The 17,149-nt window shown below is 37.8% G+C and overlaps 1 long non-coding RNA gene across 2 annotated transcripts; it reads left to right on the top strand.

The window, feature by feature from the left end:
• The first annotated feature begins 14,533 nt into the window (after positions 1 to 14,533).
• Positions 14,534 to 15,668, top strand: LOC133849742 (uncharacterized). Of its 2 annotated transcripts, none has more exons than XR_009895443.1 (3): positions 14,534 to 14,956; positions 15,029 to 15,389; positions 15,466 to 15,668. It is a non-coding gene; the product is annotated as an uncharacterized LOC133849742 (long non-coding RNA). The 2 variants fall into 2 exon arrangements; XR_009895442.1 differs by having other exon boundaries at positions 15,021 to 15,389.
• Positions 15,669 to 17,149: the final 1,481 nt, after the last annotated feature.

Genomic DNA, 17,149 nt, shown 5'->3' with positions numbered 1-17,149 from the left:
AATACAAAAAATCTAAACCTGATCATCAATGCTAACTAAAATACCACTATGATAGCTATAAATTGTCTCATATGTGCGTGCTGTGGCTCTGTTATCCCTAATATTTGAGCACGCCCAATCAATATGTGTATCATAATTGGTTGTGGACGTGTTCAAATCTAACAAAAACCTAAAACTATTAGCTGCCAAAAATCGAAAACCCTTCTACATCCAGCAGATAGCTCCCGTAAACAAAAATTAAAATCTCCTAGCACTACACTACTGCTATTCAAAAATGGAAATCCCTGAAATAAATTTTCAAATTCAGTTTTGAACTTATCCGGAGGATATGTTGGACTTCTATATATAATGAGGAATCCTAAAGACTTATATTTAAACACTGCATACTCGAACACTGCGGAAGCTAAATTATTGGGGTCAGAATAATATCGTCCGCTTGAGCAGAGACTAACATTCTCAAAAACTTGATTTTTGGCGAATATAAGAATGCCTCTCTTTGGACGAGATCCACTAGAAGTCGACTGGCAATCAAGACGAATAGCACAACGGTAGCCAGGAATATCATACGATTCATTGGAATATGTAGAAGCCTCAACGAAAAATAGAAATTGAGACTGGAGCATTAACTGATCGGAGCAAATATCAGTAATGTGGCAATGTAAACTTTGTGTATTATGGAATACAGCATTGATTTTAGAATTGTCAAAGAGACAGCTGAAATGGGAATTTAACAATTTTGTGGATCTTAAACTGGCAAGCTCTTGCTCTACCACTGACTGACGGTCAGCTTTCGGGGCACAAATTGTCCAACAATAAAGAGGCCAGCCGCACTTGTGGCTCTACTACAAGCTACATACAAAGCTTCCCTTTGCATACCAGGAGTTGTGTGGACCACCACGTTGGTATATGTAGCACCCTGACTTTTATGAATAGTTATACCTTCTGCAGGTACAACTGGAAATTGTTTGCGGTCAATAGAAACTTGCTCATTTGAATGGTATTGAAAACTTTTCACAGTTTTCTGAACAGGGGTCCAAGAGGGTTCAGCACGATGAGTGCACCTAGATCGAGCATTAGTTCCAACACTTTCATCTAAGAATTTAATCCAAAGAACATGCGGGAGTTGGATGTATTAAAACCTATTTCCATAAGAATACCTGAAGCTCCATTAACAAGACCATCTGCAGTATCTATATTGACCGTCATCATGTATTTAGCAGTGGTTTTCAAAATAAGGGTTGTGCAAAGCCCTTGAGTTTGAGATGTTTTGAAATCCTTTACGGATTCCAAGCATCTGGACTTAGCTTCTGAGTTAAGATGTGCAGCTTTAATTGAGTCAAGAGCAGTGGAAATGAACTGCTCCGTAGGTATCGAGTTTAACTTAGCAGTGTTAAAAATATTTGTATCCTCATTACGCAAAACAAATGAATGGCATCATTAGGAAATTGGTCTAAGACCGAAATTCTAGCTCTAAGTAAATTAATGTCATTTATTGTCATTTGACCGGATGCCATGTTATTAAGCGCTAGCGCAAATGCTTGATCGTCTCGTTGTCGCATAATCTCTGTGAGCTCAAAAAACTTAAAAATATCCCACAAAGCAGACCCAAATATAGCACTGTATGGATCATGCGACGATGTAGTGGATTGGAAAATCCATCGATCTCCTACGGGACGTAGTTGTCTGAGATCGCCAAAAACAATTACTGAAATTCCTCCAAATGAGGTTTCCCTGTTAGCAAAAATTTGCTTAAGACGAGCATCTAAATGAGATAACATTTTGGCACCGACCATTGAGATTTCATCAATAATTAAAAGCTTAAGATCTATAAACCTTGAGCGAAGTGTATTCAGTAAATCTGCACCTAAATCTTTAAAGGCGGACCCGGACTGATTCACTGGAAGTGAGAACATGGAATGCAGGGTTGAACCTCCAATTCCAAAAGCTGCTTTACCCGTGGGAGCACACAAAAGTATTTTAGCAGAGGTGGGGTCACAACCTGGCCTACTATTATATAGTTGCGAAAGGGAATGGAAAATAGCTGAAATTAATCTACTCTTGCCAACACCTGCTCCGCCTCCTACAAACTCATAAAAAATTTTCTTTTCTTTAGCATTATGCATTACATGCGTGAAATAAGTTTTTTGCTTAAGATTCAAAGATTTAACTATGCTTGCTAAGTCATCATGTGACATAATTGGCGGGAGCTTAATAAGTCGGATGACATTGTCCGAATCTTCGGGAACATTAACGGCATTTAAGTTCAAAACATTTACTTGAGAATTTATTTCAGGGATCGCCAAAGCCCTAAAATGATTATCTAAACTATCTGCCTGATCCGTTCTTCAAAATTTCCCTCAGCTTGTATGGCCCTTCTAAGCACGTCTTCTAAATCCTCTAAAACATTATATTTCCTATACCTAAATCCAATAGATTCTAAGTTCGCTGCATACACGCTTTCACAATTAATACTAAGCAAATCTACCTGTTCATCCCTCCACGGAAAATATAACATTAAAAGTTCCCTAAAATAGTTCTCTCTGTCGGCATTCAGATTAAACTTCCTAAACCTAATAATTGCTGGTTTGGTCCGTTCCCTAATGAAGCCACTACCATCACGAAGAGCCTGAACTGAATTTCCTAGGACCTCGTTTTCTCCATCACCACCGTCATCTGCATCTTGACGCGCTGACCGACAGGATTTCGCAAAATTATAATTTGCAGCAAAATCGGCTAAACACAGGCCTTCGAGACTATCTGGCCGCTGAATATAATGATCCAGCATTCCCAAAACATAAATATCGGTGGAATCTTCATTCATATTTTGGAGCTGTTGTCTAGATTTGAGCATTCGAACTCTGTGCTCTGGTCGTGACGTATTTATATAAACTTCTGCGTTGCTAGTCTCAGACAAACGCATTCCTAGACAACAGTAGGCGGCTTCCTGAGCAGAAATCTCAGTGCCGGAGATAAATTTGTGGCCAATATGTTGCAGCTTTTGTTTAATGCTGAAGTTGCCTCTGTGAATCTCGTTCACTGCTTCACGCATTAATTTGGAGATTCCTCTTTGGGATTTGTTGATATAATTAATTATATAACTGCAACAGGTATAGGGATCCAATATGAACTGAATATCCATATTGGCCCTTTGCATTGAGAGAATATGTTTATTGTAAGCGTTAACTTTAATGGCTGCAAATGTTCTCTTCAGAAATATTTGGGGCTTTTTCAAACCAGATCTCAATGCATATTTATAGTCCTCGTAGCTGAGGTTTAATTGTTGATGAGATAGGAAATTCTCAAATATGCTTAATTGACTTATTGAGTCAGAATCAAATGGGAAATTTAATAGAGATTGAACTTTTTCAAATTTTCTTGATAAAGAGAAATGTTTTCAGCCAATGGCTGAAGAATTTCTGTTTGTGGCATGGGAAAATATGGAATACCGAAGCGACAAATAGAGTTACCCCTCACTTCACGCATACAAGAATGCCCGTGATTGTGCTTCTGATATTCAATATACTGAGCTAACTCAGTATCAGTTACATCTGTGGTAATGAATTGGTCAATAAATGAAATGACTGAGGCTATAGACAATTCATTTTCAAAGTCCACAGAGGGGCATCTTTCAGCCAAAACATGCCATGAATATGAGGCGAACCTCGCTGTTGGAATTCAACACGCCAATAATACTTGACAACGGGATGATTTTCGAAAACGCCCCCCTCCCTCTTCATAATTGTTAAAACCTGACGATATCTATAATCAAAATACCTTGCACAAGTTACAGGATCTGACCTAATCAAACGAGCCTTTTCACTAAAACTAAAATTCGAAGCTTCTTCTTCTGTAACTTGCTGCCTATCTATATTCCCCTTCAATAAAACTAATAATTCCGCCCACCGTGTCTCAGCAGCTGACAGAGTGATGAAAAAGGTTGGTAGACCGAATTGTCGAATCATCGCCATTACCTTTTTCTTTTCTGCTTCCCAGTGAGCAGGAGACGTGCGAACACCCTTCAGGACCCTATAGCCTTCATCGTGGCGAATAATACTATCTATATGCTCATCGTTGAGAGCGTTAGAGGCTGTAATGGCACGTGAGGCGCTTTGTTTTCTTAAGCAAATTGTAATATTACTACGAATTTGGATCAGCTCTAACTTCTTATAATTGAATAATAATTTGTCAATGCGACAACCTCTCCTATCTACATTTCGAAGCTCAGATTTTATAATTGCGGAAAAGCTAAGGGGACAAGTTCTTTTTATGCCACTCTTCCGAGTCAGCATCGAGAATCATATCTAGGGGTCGTTGGCCTTCGCCTGGATCCAGGGTGATTCTCTGCATGGCAGCGGTGTCTATCTGATTATTCTCAAGCAGTGTTTCTTGACCCCCAGGATTGAGCTCCTCTATCTCAGCATCATCCTGATGTGCTGGATTTTCAATTCTTCGCTCAAGTCCTCCACAAATTCTGCGTCTGCTTGAGATGCTATGAAGGGAACAGTTTCAGTTGTATAAGTAGACAACCACTGTTCATTTAAAACTACACTATGTTTTTATAAAGTTCTGTATTCGCTAAATACCTAATTGCGTCAGCTATTCTTAAGGGTCTTATGGTTTCGGCCATGAAATCATGGCTATATTCCATTCTACGCTTGAGGTGGAGCTGTACGACCTCGGCTTCATGAAAAGCCCGTGGGAGGGATGTTACGATGTTACTTATGGGTATTGGAACATTAACTACAGCTCCTTTAATTGCACTCTGACGCTCATGACCTAAAGACTTTATAATCATAAATGGAAGACGAGGAGAAATGAGGCGTTCCTCTAATGGAGTGAGGCCTTTAAGGCAATCAGGTAATTGGGGAAATCTAGTCCATTTGAAATGGAAGTTTTGGTTTAACACCAGATCTAATTTTGCGGCAACATGTTTTGCAAAAAGTTAAGCAACCGTCAGATGAAGGGAACTGACGCTCAACATCGAAAATCTCCGCAGAAAACTCATAATTGTCTTCAATTATGGTTCTAGGTATCCTACTTACTTGATGAGGAAACCAGAGACCTTTACAAGAAAGGCAAATTTTGTTGGGGCCCAACTTGACAACTCTATTAAAATTCTCAATCAGAGCTTCTATTCTAGTGGGTCTGGGTGAATTTTCTTCCTGAAGACTATTCGCACGTTCCTCTCTATTATGGGCAGCATTTCGACGGTTTTCTGCTAATCTATTTTCAATATTTTCCCTATATTGGCTAACTCTTTGGCTAAGTCGTCTTGAGGCGTCAAATGCTGCTTGTCGCGCTAATAACCGGGCACTTCGACGCGCACCGGTGTTGCGCACCTGTTCAATAATCCTCCTAGTAAGATTATTTCTAGCCTGTGACCTATTAACCCGATCTAGTTCCCTCTCTAATAGACGCCATTCAAGATCTGTCCGTCTCGCTGCCCTTAATGCCGAGTTTCGTCTTTGTTCGTTGGTCCTGTACAGTGTATCCCGTCTACGTATACGTCTTCGTGAAGTATCAGCCTGCTGCTCAGGCTCTCTAAATGCTAAGTCCGCCCGTCGCTCTCTCATAGATTCAGAGTTCTGAATCCGTTCTACTGTCCTGTATTCTACGTTACGCCTACGTCTCGATCGTCGTAAAGTGTCAGCCTGCTGTTCAGGCTCTCTAAATGCTAAGTCCGCCCGTCGCTCTCTCATAGATTCAGAGTTCTGAATCCGTTCTACTGTCCTGTATTCTACGTTACGCCTACGTCTCGATCGTCGTAAAGTGTCAGCCTGCTGTTCAGGCTCTCTAAATGCTAAGTCCGCCCGTCGCTCTCTCATAGATTCAGAGTTCTGAATCCGTTCTACTGTCCTGTATTCTACGTTACGCCTACGTCTCGATCGTCGTAAAGTGTCAGCCTGCTGTTCAGGCTCTCTAAATGCTAAGTCCGCCCGTCGCTCTCTCATAGATTCAGAGTTCTGAATCCGTTCTACTGTTCTGTACTCTACGTTCTGCCTACGTCTCGATCGTCGTAAAGTGTCAGCCTGCTGTTCAGGCTCTCTAAAAGCTACTGTTGTCCGTCGTTGTCTTCTATTTTCTGTATTGTCCGATTGTTCGTTCTGTCGATAGTCGGCGTCTGTGCGTCTCAATCTTCTATGATCTGTATTTTCCGTTTGCTCATGCTGCCTAATTCGCGCTGAACGTCTCCTTACTAAACGTCGCTGACTATTTATAATCTGTTCGCTTTCCTATACTCCTGTTCAGCTCTACGAATCCTCTGCGAACTTGCATTACTTTCCCTCTCTTCTACAACATAATCGCTATTTTCCCTATTTCTTCTATTTATTAACTGCCTAGAGCGTGCTCTTTGTGATGCAGACTGTCTACTAACGCGTGGCATTTCTACAAAATATCTGCACTTAAATATTATAATTAATAACTATTAGTAATTGTTAAATGCTAATTATATACATTAATAAAATGAAATTAGACAAAAATTGAAAAATTTTACAAATTATTAATTATGAATTTTTACATACGGTGTTTCTCCTAGGGAGGGCACGATGCAAAAGAGATAGCATCGATACACGATACCCAATGAACGATTATTTCCCTAAAAATATCGATTTTTATGTATATCGGTATTTGCAAAATAAAACATCGATGCATTCCTTAGCATCGGTGTCAATAAGATTATCAGAAAATGTCGCCCAAAAATCAATGCTGGGTGCATCATTGAGCTTTGTAATAAATTGTAATAAATTAAAAAAAGGAAAAAACGTTTCTAGTTACTATATTTTCAAACAAAGAGATAATTATTTATTTCCATATCCGATATATATTCTTGGTTTGACACTCTAATACAATCTGTGTAATTTAACACAAATCTAATACTAAATACACATACAATATTGCAATATTGTAAAATTATGCGAGTGATTTATTATCAAGCATCGATATTTCGCGTATAATCGATATCGATAAGATCATCGTAAAATATACCTACAAAATCGATGTATCGATGCACGATGTATCGATGCTTTCAGCAGCATTATTGCGTGCACAACGGCGACACAGAATAAAAAGCTAATAATCTGCACCAGCACAAAGTTGAAATGTCATTATGTTCACTTGTAGAAACGCACTTATCATAATATCCCCGTGCAATGCCCAAAATCGAAATACCGTTCAAATCAAACATTTGCACTGAAAATTGCGTTCTTTTCGTTTTGACTCTTACTGCAAGAAAACCGTTACTAAACATAACGGACAAATGCAAATATATACATACATGTGTATGTATTTATGTATGCATGTGAATGCACGTGTATATGTGTAAAACGCGTTATGGTTGCATTAAAGCGGCTAATAATTATTACCATTTATTAAAATTGCTTCTCGAATATCTAATAAGATTATTTTCCGATCACAATCAAGAACTGTTAAGAATATTCAGTTGGTCTAGTTGGTCAACCAAATGAGGCATGCTGCAGCAGCCGTTTGTCGCCATAATAACTTTGACAGGGGCGGAAGTGGGCGTGGTAAAAATTTGAAACCAACTTGATCTGAATTATTGTATATAGCATTAAAAAAATTATGAGTCCCTACCGGGACTCGAACCGGCGCACCACCAAATGTTGGGCTTGTACACTACCAACACCAATATAGGCGAGCATGTAGATATATAAACGCATACATACATACAAACGAAAACATAGCAGGCGTTTTTGCCCATACAAAAGTATTTCTTTAATAACATCCACAATTTTGATTTACAATTGTTGTAAATACGAAAAAAAAAAGTTTGCACCCTGAGCGTGTTCGAACCCGAGAACCACAACATGCCGGCTTGCGCTCTACCACCTGAGCTATCGCATTGCTTATGAATCCTCACATTAATATAGGCGAGCATGTATATACGTATACGCATACATACAATACATACATAGCAGGCGTTTTTGCCCATACAAAACTATTTCTTTATAATTATTATTTATAATTATGTATTTATAATTATTATTTATAATTATTTATTTATAATTATTATTTATAATTATTGAAAATACGATTAAAAAAAGTTTGTACCCCGAGCGGGCTCGAACTCCGAGTACCTCGATTACCTCGAGTACCACAACATATTGGGCTTGCACTCTACCAACAGAGCTATCGCATTGCCCTATGCATACAGATGCAAATATAGAGGCGAACATGTATATACGTATACGCATACATACAACACACACATAGAAGGCGTTTTTGCCCATACAAAACTATTTCTTTAATAACTTAAACAATTTTATCTGATCGCAACCAAATTTTCAAGAATCATAAATACTATAGTAATTATTATATATACCAAAATTCGAAACTCTAGCTTTAAAATTACGCTTGTTATTCGATTTTTTGATTTGCGGGGGCGGAAGTGGGCGTGGCCAAAATTTGAAACAAACTTGATCTGCGTGCAAGCATAGCAAATACTGTCGAAAAAATTAGAGCTCTATCTCTTATAGTCTCTGAGATCCAGTGTTTCATACGGACGGACGGACAGACACACAGACGGACAGACGGACATGGCTAAATCGTCTCGGCTGTTGACGCTGATGAAGAATATATATACTTTGTAGGGTCGGAGATGCCTCCTTCTACCTGTTACATACATTTCCTGCCGGCACAAAGTTATAATACCCTTCTACCCTATGGGTAGCGGGTATAAAATTATGAGTCCCTACCGGGACTCGAACCGGCGCACCACCAAATGTTGGGCTTGTACACTACCAACACCAATATAGGCGAGCATGTAGATATATAAACGCATACATACATACAAACGAAAACATAGCAGGCGTTTTTGCCCATACAAAAGTATTTCTTTAATAACATCCACAATTTTGATTTACAATTGTTGTAAATACGATTAAAAAAAAAAAAAGTTTGCACCCTGAGCGTGTTCGAACCCGAGAACCACAACATGCCCGGCTTGCGCTCTACCACCTGAGCTATCGCATTGCTTATGAATCCTCACATTAATATAGGCGAGCATGTATATACGTATACGCATACATACAATACATACATAGCAGGCGTTTTTGCCCATACAAAACTATTTCTTTATAATTATTATTTATAATTATGTATTTATAATTATTATTTATAATTATTTATTTATAATTATTATTTATAATTATTGAAAATACGATTAAAAAAGTTTGTACCCCGAGCGGGCTCGAACCCGAGTACCTCGATTACCTCGAGTACCACAACATATTGGGCTTGCACTCTACCAACAGAGCTATCGCATTGCCCTATGCATACAGATGCAAATATAGAGGCGAACATGTATATACGTATACGCATACATACAACACACACATAGAAGGCGTTTTGCCCATACAAAACTATTTCTTTAATAACTTAAACAATTTTTATCTGATCGCAACCAAATTTTCAAGAATCATAAATACTATAGTAATTATTATATATACCAAAATTCGAAACTCTAGCTTTAAAATTACGCTTGTTATTCGATTTTTTGATTTGCGGGGCGGAAGTGGGCGTGGCCAAAATTTGAAACAAACTTGATCTGCGTGCAAGCATAGCAAATACTGTCGAAAAAATTAGAGCTCTATCTCTTATAGTCTCTGAGATCCAGTGTTTCATACGGACGGACGGACAGACACACAGACACACAGACACACAGACGGACAGACGGACATGGCTAAATCGTCTCGGCTGTTGACGCTGATGAAGAATATATATACTTTGTAGGGTCGGAGATGCCTCCTTCTACCTGTTACATACATTTCCTGCCGGCACAAAGTTATAATACCCTTCTACCCTATGGGTAGCGGGTATAAAAATAATGGCATACTTTTACGAAGAACTTTAGCTACCAATATAAATAGAATACTTTTAGGACGCATTTAAATCATATCGGCTTCAGGCGCCGTTACACAATATAGGGATGATTAGGCCAGTTTTGTAGGTTTGTGGGAATATAGAATTGAAGAGTGCTGTGATTCGTGTTTTAAGTGAGTTGGTGGTATTTTTGATCATGGGATAGGAGTTTCTGCTAAAGCCAGGGATTGTTCTTTTAAGGGAGTGTAGTGCAGCCAGAAGTTCTATTTGAGTGATGTCTGATTCTGTGATTGGAGCTGTCGGGCAGGGTGTTAAAGTGGTTGTTTTATCAGTATATTTACTGGAGGTGAAGTTACTATTAAAGTTTTCGTCTTTGGATTGGTCTGACCAGTGTTTAGCAAAGAGGTCGGCTATGTGGTATGCATCTGTTGTATGTGAGTTGTTAGCAGTATTTGTTACACAGTGTATTGTTCTAAGTGGGTTGAGGCCGCAGAGACTGCGGGTATTTGCCCATATTTTGTCTGAGGGGGTATTTGTTATGTGAAGTTAATGATGGATTTGTTTTTAGAAAGCTGCAGCTCTCTTCGAAAGAGTGCACTAGCACGTTTATATTTGATGAGATTTTCAGAGCTGTTGAGGAGTTTAAAATTTTGCCATGTTCTGAATTTGTTTGCTCTTAATGTGGTCAGGTTCTTGTTCCACCTGGGGCTGTATTTAGAATAGCAATGTATGGTAATTTACGGTGAGCAGTTTCAAGAATTTTTGTATTTATGGGTAAGGATTCTTTGATTCTATGATATGATTTAAATTATTAGTAATTTGCGAAAATAGTGGCCAGTTATCTACTTTTGTTTTAATAAATGGCCGGGAGAAGTGAGTGGTTTGTGTATGTGGGAATAGTAATATTAGGATTGGGAAGTGATCACTTCCATGGGAGTCATCAGTTATTTTCCAGCTAGTGAAGGGGGTGAGATTAGGAGAGCATAACGTGAGGTCTATGTGTGTGAAGATTTTGTGGGTAAAAAATGGATTGGGGAGCCGTAGTTGAGTAATGTAAGGTTGGAGTTTTGGATAAAGTTGGGTAGTATTTTGCCTCTACTGTTCGATTGGTGTGATCCCCAGGTGTGGTACCAGCTATTAAAATCACCTAGTATAATTTGATTGTTGTTTGTGGTGTATGATTCAAAGTGATTGTTTAGAGATTTAAGTGAAAAATGTTTATGGGTATGTAGGTTGAAAAAAGGGTAATTTTAGTTTTTGATGTGAAGTCGATTGCGAGGGTTTCTATGCAATTAGATTGGGTTGTTAGGGGGAATAGTGTAAGGATTTTGAACTAGTATGGCAACGCCATACTGTATTGTTGTGCATTTGGTAATTGACTGGGACAGGGATTGGGACATTTGTGTTGAAATAATGGGTTTCTTGGAGACAGATAATTTGTGGTGAGTATAGTTTAATTATTATTAATAGTTCGTTATAGTTGTTTAAGTATCCTCTGATATTCCATTAAATTATTTTAAGCATTATTATATGATTTAGATTTTTCAGATATTAATCAGGTGGTGTATTTGTTTTTTATGGAAGTTTTAGTTAATTTAGGTTTGGGCGGTTATAGTTTAGTAGCTAGAGTAGACTTATTTTTTAGGTATATTCTTAATTTGATATCATTGGTCGGCTGTGATGTGTAATGAGTGTTTTCGGTGTTGAAAAGTTTGTTGTTTGTTTCCATGTTTTCGTGGGTAATGTGTTGATGTTGTATCCATTGCTGTTTCGCTTGGTCGTGTAGTTGTTGATTGAGTTGCAAATGTGTTGTGGATGTTGGATAAAGAAGCAGTTAGAGTGGCTGAGTGTGTAGTTGTTGAATGGGGCGTGCAATTGATTTGGCATATGTGTTTCTCAGGTGGTGTTTGTGTCTAGTGTGATAAATATCAAGTGTTTTATGGTCGAGTTTTTCAGTACTTTTTTATTGCCGTTAATTCCTGTGGCTTGAAGAAAGTGGGGCATTTGTGGTTGAGTGGGATATGTTGGTAGCAGGGTTGCCAGTGCAAATTTATACATTTCCCCAAAAATCGGGATAAAATTCCCCAAATTTGGGGACAAAAATTCGGTTTTCAGTTTTCAAATTCTTAAGAACACTAAATTTGCGCTGGACTGATGCATTTGAAAAAGGCAGTATCAGCAACAACGAAATAACAATTTTTATATTTTGAAACAGGTATTCTCCCGCAGCGTTTTTCAGACGAAACACTTTACCCCAGTAACATTCAGCATCAATGTTATTTTGAACTTCAAGCCCATGTTGACAAAAATCCAGCATTGCGTGAGCTCGCCATTCATCGTCTAATTTTTGTGCTGTCACAAATTTATAAAGGACAGGAACAGTGTTGCCAGAGTCGCTTTTTTCCCGTCAAAACTGGCTTTTTTCAAATGCCATTTGCTAGAAAAAATTGGAAACAGCGGGCAGCGGGAATTCAGGCTTTTTTTTTACTCAAATGCTTTTTTCAGATTTTTTTTCTATATGCCCAAAAGTATCGAGCAATATTATCCGAAGCTGTTTTGATGATGCTAGCCAACACTTTTAGTGACAAATCGATTGTGTAGTGCTGTAAAACAACCACAAAGAACATCGATAAACCAATTTTGATCGTAGCGTCACTAACGGAAAAAGTGAATTCAGGGAATTACGTTCAGTGTGTTTTTATTGTTTTAAAATATGCCAAAAAACTACAAGCAAAAAATGTCGGGACGCTTGGCTAACAAGCGATGAGTTTAAGACATGGGCACATAGGGACGACACGGATGAAAGAAGAGTTTTGTGCAGTTACTGCAAATGCACAATCACCGCAAAACTATCTGATTTGCGAGCCCACGCCTTGACCAAAAAGCATAAAAGTGCTACGGGCGGCTTTATGCAAACCAACAAAATAGATTTTGTTACTTTGCCGGTTAAGACGATGGAACAAGAAGCAGCGCTATGTCTTTTTGTGGCCGAACATGCATCGATGGCTCAGGTGGACCATTTAGGAAACCTAGTCATTAAATACTTTGAAGATGACAGCAATAGTCGCATACGTCTACACAGGACAAAGTGCACCAACATCATTAACATCATCATTTTGGGACTGCACTTTTCCGAGGATTTGCAGAGTGATATTGGGGACTCAAAATTTAGTCTCCAAATAGATGAATCAACGGATATAAGTGTTACTAAACTTCTAGGTATGTACATATATTTCAAATTCAACTATTTGTATTGTATTTTTGTCGTATATAATATTGTCCACATCTTTTTTTATGCACTTCATTATGCAATTAGGTGTTGTCATCAATTATTTTTCGCATCAACATGAAAAGTTTGTTTCGGCATTTTTTAAGTTAATTCACTTAGAGCATGGAAACGCATCGTGCATTGTTGAGGCCCTAAAAAACGAGCTGAAGGAGTCCAAACTCGACATGAACAAGTAAGAAAGCTACAGTCGAGTGTACTCGACTGTGAGATACCCGCTACCCATTTTGAATAAAAGCAATATATTTTGCGGTATTATTCTCAAAATATAGCAAATATACTGCAAAAATACTAAAACTATACCAAATGGTATATGTGGTATATCGATATAGTACCGCATTCAAAATATACCATAGACGGCTCAATATACCAGATTGTCAGCCAAAGCAAGTAAGACCCCTAGTAAGTAGGCGTTTTTGCCCATACATAAGTATTTCTTTAATAACTTCGACAATTTTTTATCTGATCGCAACCAAATTTTCAGGAATCATAACTACTATAGTTATTATTGTATATACCACAATTTGCAACTCTAGCTTTAAAATTACGCTTGTTATTCGATTTTTTTGATTTGCGGGGGCGGAAGTGGGCGTGGCAAAAATTTGAAACAAACTTGATCTGCGTGCAAACATAACAAAATATAGCTCTATCTTTTATAGTCTCTGAGATCTAGGTGTTCATACGGACAGACACACAGACGGACAGACGGACATGGCTAGATCGTCTCGGCTGTTGACGCTGATCAAGAATATATATACCTTATAGGGTCGTAGATGCCTCCTTCTACCTGTTACATACATTTCCTGTCGGCACAAAGTTATAATACCCTTCTACCCTATGGGTAGCGGGTATAAAAATTTAATAGGCATTGGTACCGATAATGCCAACGTGATGACAGATGTAAATAACAGTGTGTACACTTTGTTAAAAAAGGAAGCGCCTTCCTTGATTTTAATAAAGTGCGTCTGTCATTCGGTTCAATTGGCTGTAAGTCATGTTTGTAAAGATTTTATGCCTGCAAGTTTGGAGTTTTTGGTTCACGAAACCTATAACTGGTTTTCGAAAAGTTCGGCTAGACAGCTCGTGTACAAAGATCTATACCAGGCTTTAAACGACGATAAGGTTTGTGTAGGAAAAGATGCTACTTTTTATACTGTATTCGTTGTATTTGTTCTAACTCGTTTTTGCTCTAACGTTCTAATTATTCGTTTTAAATGTTTTTAAAAAAAATGTTATTTTATGTGTGATCGTCCCTATTTGCATTAATACAAATTTTCTTTAGAAAACTAATCTTTTTAATCTAGTAAAATAAAAAACTTATAACTTTTTGAAATATTCTTCGCCAAGGCTCCACTAAAGATCCCAAAAGTGTGCGACACAAGGTGGCTGTCAATCGAATTGGCAGCAATGGGAAGAGCTGAAACTCCATTTTAACCTAGCAGCGAACAAGGAAAAATGCCATAAAGCGGAACTCTTGCATCAAATGTTCAATGACAAGAACTGCGCATATTTACTTTTTTTTAATCCAATATTGTCCGAGATGCAAAGAGTAAATAAGTGTTTCCAGAGCAGCAACACAAATGGCACGGAATTATTAAATGATTTGACGTTGGCCATACATTCATTGAAAAAGCGCATAGTTCCACCTAATATAGATGTGGATTTGTTGGAAACGGAGGGTGTCGAAAGATATGTCCACGATGATCTAGCGCAAGGATATGAGTTTGAGAAACATGTAAAGTTAATGAAATTGGATCCATTATCCGAAAAAGAGATTCGAGACTGCTGCTCGAAATTTTTATTTGAGCTTATTAAGCAACTCAAGCAGAGGTAACTAGTTTTTATTTGACACCGTATAATTAAACCAAATATATTATTTTCAATTTAATTTAAGGCTTCCAGAAAACTATAAGATATTGAAGCAGATTGATATTTTTTTCTGTGAACAATGTGTTGCGCAGTAACAAAAAAGATATTATTCCATTATTGGAAGGACTAAGTTGCCAAAATATACAAGAAAATTCATTTTGTTAATTGGCAAAATACGGACAACACAAAAAAATTTTGGATTGAAGTCAATTCCTATATGGATTCTGGAGGCAACAACACATTTGCGGAGTTGGCTCGGGTTTGCCATTAATATATTATCGTTGCCTTGGTCTAACGCCGAAGTAGAGCGCATATTTAGCCAAGTCAACCTTGTGAAGTCTAAACTGCGAAATAGACTACATTTGAGTACACTTAACAGTATACTTCACGTAAGGTGAGTGGTTTAATTGTTTTCTACTTAAAATGAAAATAAATAATATTCTAAATTATGCATTTAACATAACATACAGATATGGCTTGCGCAGACATGACAAATGTTGCTATACTTATAAGTTGCCTCATAAATTCCTAAAAATGATAGGAACAGGATTAACGTATGAGCATAAAAATGAGGAGAATGAGGACTGTATTGACGAAATTCTGAAAATATTGTAAAGATCAGAGCAGCTGCTGCTCAAATTCTATATAAAATGTTTTAATAGAAGCGATTTCGTATGCTTCTATTTCGTATGATATGTGCCTATCAGAATATCAGAAATTTATAGAATATAATGAAAACCCGCTTTTTTTTATAACTTTTTTTTTCTAATTTTTCAGCTTTTTTGCAACGTTTCTCCCGTCAAAAACAGCTTTTTTTCTCGACAAACTTTGGCAACACTGGACAGGAAATCAAAAAATGTAAAAATCCCCGCATTTCCCCACATAATGTCAATCCCCAATAAGTCCCCAATCAACTTAAAATTCCCCGCACTTTGGGGAATTCACCACAAATTGGCAACGCTGGTTGGTAGTCATATTCGGCGTTATTTTTACAGTTTAGGCAGTATTGTGTATTTTTGCAGAGTTCTCCTTATATCGTGTGTTTTACTTCTGACCAGTTTTTGCAAGTTTCTACACTCTTACCGATGGTGGTAGGGTGGCCAAAGCGAAGACACCAAAGGGGAAGAGGGATGTACGGCCTCATTCGGACAATTTCGTAGCCAATATTGATTGATTGGTAGATTGTGTGATGTGAATGTTAATGTAATACGTCCCGTTTGGCTTGTAACGGTTGCTTGGTTTTTTTTTTTAGTATTTTTCGAACTTCAGTTACTTTAATTCTTGTAGAATTTCAGTGTCAGGTGTCTTTCGAAGTACATTGCAGTAAATTACACCTTTGGTGAAGTTTAGTGTTCTATGTTCTTAGGCAGTAATGTTAATGTCTGTGATTTTGGTGAGTTTAAGATGTTACTGCTTGCAGTTTGTTTTTGGCTTTAATTAGAAGAGAGCCGTTTCTGTTTTTTTTTTACAAGTTCCCACTTCTCCTCCGCATGTATAGTCTATGGTTTTTATACCCGCTAACCATAGGGTAGAAGGGTATTAAAACTTTGTGCTGGCAGGAAATGTATGTAACAGGTAGAAGGAGGCATCTCCGACCCCATGAAGTATATATATTCTTGATCAGCGTCAACAGCCGAGACGATCTAGCCATGTCCGTCTGTCCGTCTGTGTGTCTGTCCGTATGAACACCTAGATCTCAGAGACTATAAAAGATAGAGCACGCAGATCAAGTTTGTTTCAAATTTTTGCCACGCCCACTTCCGCCCCTACAATTCAAAATAATCGAATAACAAGCGTAATTTTAAAGCTAGAGTTTCAAATTTTGGTATATACAGTAATTTGGTTGCGATCAGATAAAAATTGTCGAAGTTATCAAAGAAATACTTTTGTATGGGCAAATACACCTACTTACTAGGGTCTGAGTTGCTTTGGCTGACAATCTATTGTGCCGTCTATTTTTAGTATTTTTGCAGTACATTTGGTATATTTTGAGAATAATACCGCAAAATATATTTCTTTTATTCAAAATGGGTAGCGGGTATCTCACAGTCGAGTACACTCGACTGTAGCTTTCTTACTTGTTTTCCTTGTTCCTTATATATGTATGTATATTATATGTGACAAAGCATTTATATAAGTATATAAGCCCGTAAT

This window comes from Drosophila sulfurigaster, unplaced genomic scaffold (assembly GCF_023558435.1).
Source record: "Drosophila sulfurigaster albostrigata strain 15112-1811.04 unplaced genomic scaffold, ASM2355843v2 contig_289_pilon, whole genome shotgun sequence".
Taxonomy (NCBI): domain Eukaryota; kingdom Metazoa; phylum Arthropoda; class Insecta; order Diptera; family Drosophilidae; genus Drosophila; species Drosophila sulfurigaster.
This window is presented reverse-complemented; position numbering and strand designations above follow the sequence as displayed.